Consider the following 5,970-nt stretch of genomic DNA (forward strand, 5'->3'; position numbering starts at 1 on the left):
CTATGATTCTATGACCATAGCAACGAGCTACAGTGGTGTAGCATTGACGGGCACTAACCATGATGTCACCACTACTGTGCAGTGTTCATTTCTTCTGTGCAGTAGGGTCAGAAACAACCTGTGCACCACTGGGACTGCACCATACTGGTGGGTACTGCATAGTCATTTAGTACTAAAGCAATTACTAAATGACTGTGCAGTACCAACTGAGCAGTGAGGCACATGTGAAGACATGCCCACTGTGGAGTACACTAATTAACTTCTTAGTAAAGTATCACCATTTACATGTGCAGTGGCATTAGGGTGCAGTAAACTGATTAACTCTGCTATAAGATGGAGTCCTGTCTTACAGTGGAATAATTAACTGCAATGAAATGCATGTCTAGCCAGTGACCCTGGGTATAAATTGTGCCTGGTCAGCCCAGCCAGCTGGGATCCAGACTCTTGTCGGCTGCCTAGTCACATAGCTCTGCAGGTTCTGTACTCTCATGCCCCAGCCAGCCCCTCTACCACCTGGTGCTGCTACCTGGAGACTGGGGCTGACCCCCATGCCCCCTGCCAGCCCAGGCCCATTCTGCCCCAAATCAAACTGCTGCTGTGTTGGGTGCATGTGTAGCTGCTGTGCCCTTGAACACTTTACTCCAGCTCGAGCTGCTCCAGAGTTTGTTACTTCTCAATAATTGCTTGTGTAGATGCACTCACTTTTACATAAATATGTTCCCAATTGCAAATGTGCTGATTTTTTACTAAAACTGGACATGTTTAATCATGTTTCTACAGGAAAGAACTGCCAGACACAGGATTAATTACTTAGACAACATGCATAAGTAGTACTCTTTTTAAAAACTTTTTTTACTTTGAATTGGACCAAACATTAATCAAATTTCCAATTTGTTTTGTAGAAAAATACATAGTTTTGAACACTTCTAAAGTAAATCATCCTAGTCTTTTAGATACCTACAGCATGCAACCAAAAATGATCACCTGTTAAGGGTCATGAAAAAAATATTTGTATTTTCCTTTCTCCATTCTCAGGAATGGTGTAACTTCACCTATGAAATATTTGCTTCTTCTGTAATATGGATAGCATGATTGTGGGTGGAAGAATAATGTTGGACGAGATGGAACTTGAAAGTAAAAAGTCAAGCACTGTGTACGTTGTTATAAAATACTGCTGAGGATGCATCAGAAAGAGCTGTAGTGACCTCAGGAGAAAATAAAACCTTTAATATTTAATAGTTACTGACTCAGCAAGGAAGGGAAACAGTGTAGCTCCTGAAATGTGTGAAGATGTGGGTTGTTGACAGAGTTGGAAAACTGTATTAGGGTATACAAAAGGAAAGAAAGGAATAAAACATCCCATAGACTTTAAGTTGTGATCTGATATTTAATGCAAAAGGTAGGCTCAAATTCAGCCCATTGTAGTCAGTGGGCTGAAACAGCATCTGAATTTGACACTAGCTTCAACTACATTTTTTTGAAGTTGTAAATATATGTACTACAGTAAAATCCCTGTTATCCGGGATTTTACTAACTGGAATACTCCAATAAATGACATTTCAGTAGTGCGACACACATGGTACTGCATCCCACCACTTTCCTGCCTGCTGTGTCACTTTCTTCCTTGGCTGCATGTATGCCCTTCCCTTCCCTTCCCCCCCAGCTGCTGCATTTGGAGGCCGGGGAAAGTGGCACACGGCCGGTCACAGGGGGATGGGACGGGGATTTGGCTGTCTTGTTAATTTTGTAGCCTCTAAGGCCTGACACTCTATATAACATCTTCGTTTTTCAAATAACTTCTATATCAAGTGAAGGCATGCAAAAGGAAAAGTACTGTACCCGTTGAAGGTTAAACATATCAAGGGCATACATGAGAGAGTACACTAAAGAACAGTAATTTCTGCATCACTTTAAAAAAGAGAACGTTATGTTTTCTGTATCACTACTTCCAGGCAGTTAGCATGGAAAGAAGATATACTTGGAAATGTCTAGAATGGAGATGATGCTTTTATTACCTTTATTTTCATAAATTGTAAACAAGATGTTTATTTTATTCCTGTAAGAACAGGTCCAACACAGTATAGCAGACTTGGCAGCTCTCTTAAGACCCTTCAAACTCCTCTACTTTGCCCCAGTGTTTACAGCATATTTCAAGGGATGGCCCTTGTACCATTTATATTACATAATATATGATATGCATGAAGTGTGTAGTGATTAGATGCACATCAGGCACAGAATTTTGGCAGGCTCCTGAAAGATTAGATTTGGATTCTAGCTTGCAAATTGGGTATGCCTGTCAGTTTAGATTAAAATCTGGTTTTAGTTTCATCTGTTGATGTTCCTTCCATTGTATTGTTTGAATCCTGACTTAAAGCTGTTAGCAAAAATGTTGAAATTATGAAGCTGTGAGATCCAGAAAACCTATTAATACATTTGAAAATGGCATATCTGTGGCAGTTGATAAGCTTCATTCTTCTTTTATTGTGACTGCAGTATTTGTCTGAGAAAAAAATTAATCTGTAGCAGGATAGTACTTGTAAATACAAGTACACATAAAAAACTCAGCAGCAATGCACATGTAGACACTGTCTGGTTGGCTGGAACATGAGAGTACTTCAGTGTAGGGGCCACAAAAAGGTTGGAGACCACTGATGTAGAAAAATTGACTGAGAAGAAGGCTACAAATGAGCATCATGTGACATTGTTTTTGAGTCCACTGTAAATTTCACCCCAAATAGCAAAGCAGAAACACTATTATAACAATTTTAAAGAATAATGAAAATATCAGGACATTTGATTTAAGGCTTCTGTGTCCTACATTTAAATTTCTTAAATTAATTAAACACAAAGTGAAGCTGGAAGGATTCCTTCAAATTCATCTTCCTGGAAGGAAATAGAAAGGTACAAGTCAAATACTGTTGCTTCACCTTAAAGGACTGGACCAAACTACTGAATTCAGTGGGAGTGCCTCCATAAATCTCAGCAATAGTTTAATTAGGCCCATAGTGCACAGTCTTTTTACAAAATTTCTAATATAAAATGGTGTATTCCAACACCTGAAATTTAGATAATATCAGAAAATGATAATCTAATCCAATAATGACACATTTTTATTCTTTACTTTAGTTCCTTAATCTCCATTTCTTGCTTATTTACGCAAAACACTGCTGAATGAATTGTGAAAATACCATCAAATATATATGAAATACAACTACACAAGGCAGGAATTTAGTCTGTTAATATCAAATGCTTCAGAAAATGTTTCACTGCATTTTTAGAGTTTAAACATTCACAACCTTCACTCTTTTCCTATAACCTGATTCACTGGTTATGATTTTATTTTAATTCTTGGTGAACAACTTATTCATGGCCTCTTTGCTGTCCTTTATTTTCCCTTCTCCCCAGTGTTAGCGTGCATCAGTTAACATATTGTTTTATCTTATATCATAATTCTACAAAATTATTACTATTGTAATAGTTCTTATTCATAAGACAGTTTTGACTTCCTGTAAGTCATGTGAAAAGTTCTGTTGGCATGCAACAATGGCACAGGTACTGTGTTTCCTTCACTTATCCTTGTATTTAATTTTATAAACATCAGCTGCCTCAGTGTTTATTTTCTTTTTTCTCTCTAATTAGGCTTCCTGCTGAAACCCTTCAAACATCTTTTCTTTCCCTATAATCACAAGAATTTCTTCTAAAAAGTGCAAATTTAGCATTTGAAAATGACTCTGGATAAGCTAGGTATGGATGTGTTAGTTCAGGAATGGCTAAGCTGTGACATTTGTACCACAAGTGGCATGGGCAACCTTTGTGTGTGGCATGTAGCAGATCAAGGAGGGAGTAGGGGTCAGGCAGCATAATAACAGATAGGGCAGGAAGCAAAAAACAGAGTAGCATAGTGGGCAAGTGACTACAGGTCATGGAGCAGCAAACAGAAGAGTAGATAAGACAGGAGATGGGAGTCAGAATGGTGCTCGGGGAGGGTGCAGAGCTAATGTGTGAGCACATCTGCCAAAAAAGTTGATCTCACTGTACTAGGTGATCACAAAATGACTATATGCAGTAAAGATAGGGAAATATTAGTGGGATTTGTAGAAGGCACTCATAAAACCCGATATAAAGTGCTACGTATTACGTATCTGATTGCCAGTATTCTGGAAAAAATGAGTTCCAGCTGGAACAGGTACAAAGAAGGACTACCAGGATGATCAGGGGAATTGAGAGGAGGCTTAAAAAGTTTGGCCAAACAAGTTTAGCAGAACAAAGATGAGGAAAATACAAGTGGTCTACATAAATGAATCATGGGTGAAAAAATTGCTGAAGGGTGATTCTGAAGGGTATAATAACAAATTATTATAAACCGATAAAAAATAAATTTAATCCAGAAATTAAAGGAACGTTCCTAAGCGTTAGAACAGAGACATCCTAGAACTGGGCTATAATGAGAGACATATTAAGCGGGGGAAACACTAACTAATTTAAAGATCAATTATGCTTGATAATGAATACTGCAAAACTGAATGAAACGAGTGGTTTTTTATTTACTTTTGCTTAAAAGTTGTGGCCTACTAAAAAAACTCATTTTTTTGATTATTTGAAAAAATCATAATCCTAGTAGGCAGAGCATGATCAAAACTGAGTAACCTTATTGCCCTCTGAGGTTCAACACAGGGTTTTTTTTCTGTATTCTGTTTAAACTGCACACTGAACCTCACTTCATTCATCAGGTTGCTTACACTTTAATTTACTCTTCAAGTTGAATGTAAAAAATTATTATAATGATTTAATCCAATGTGTTTTTCATTGTAGAGGATTTCAAAATATTTAAAAGATTTCCCATTGGATTTAAAAAAAATCAACATGCTCAATAGTTCCATTATTAGATAGGGTTATGAATTCCATAATTTATAGGTGTGGAAATTGAGACACAGCAGGTGAGTGGCTGAGTCAGGTATTAAGACCATGTCCTATTGCTCTTTAATTTCATCTGAGTTTTTAATTTTAATATCACTATGCCTCCAGTTTCATGCTAGCATTAAACCTCCTAAAGGTAACATCTTCTGAAGGATGATAAGGGCAAGATTCATGAGGGGATTTAAACATGCTGATAGAGAACATGCCAGTGGCAGAATGTTAGGTAAAATTATTACCTAACCCTTTACCCCAAATTCAAGCCATATCTTTTTGCTCAAAACTGATTGGTTCCTTTTCAAACCTGTGGCTCTTAGTTATAACATCCACACCAGAAAACAGGCGAGTGATCCAGGCTGACCTGGACAGGCTCAGCAAATGGGCAGATGAGAACCTGATGGTGTTTAACACCGAAAAATGCAAGGTTCTCCACCTTGGGAAGAAAAACCTCAGCATCCTTATAGGCTCGGCAGTGCTACGCTGGCTAGTACTACAGACAAAAGGGACTTGGGGGTCATCATTGACCACAAGATGAACATGAGCCTGCAATGTGATGCTGCAGCTAGTAAAGCGACCAAAATGCTGGCTTGCATCCATAGATGCTTCTCAAGCAAATCCCAGGACATCATTCTCCCCTGGTACTCGGCCTTGGTGAGGCTGCACCTGGAATACTGCATCCAGTTTTGGGCTCCACAGTTCAAAAAGGGTGTGGAGAAGCTTGAGAGAATCCAGAGAAGAGCCACGCACATGATCAGAGGTCAGGAAAACAGACCTTATGACAATGGGCTGAGAGCTATGGGGCTCTTTAGCCTGGAAAAGTGCAGGCTCAGGGGTTATCTGATGGCTACCCGTTTATTAGGGGTAACCACCAGTATCTGGGGGAATGTTTGTTCACCAGAGTGCCCCAAGGGATGATGAGGTTGAATGGTTATAAACTCCTGCAAGACCATTTCAGGCTGAACGTAAGAAAGAATTTCTTTACTGTCTGAGCCCCCAAGGTCTGGAACAGCCTGCCATCGGATGTGGTTCAAGCAGCTACATTGAACACCTTCAAGA

Source organism: Gavialis gangeticus, unplaced genomic scaffold (genome assembly GCF_001723915.1).
Source record: "Gavialis gangeticus isolate Ggan-Ray unplaced genomic scaffold, GavGan_comp1, whole genome shotgun sequence".
NCBI lineage: Eukaryota > Metazoa > Chordata > Crocodylia > Gavialidae > Gavialis > Gavialis gangeticus.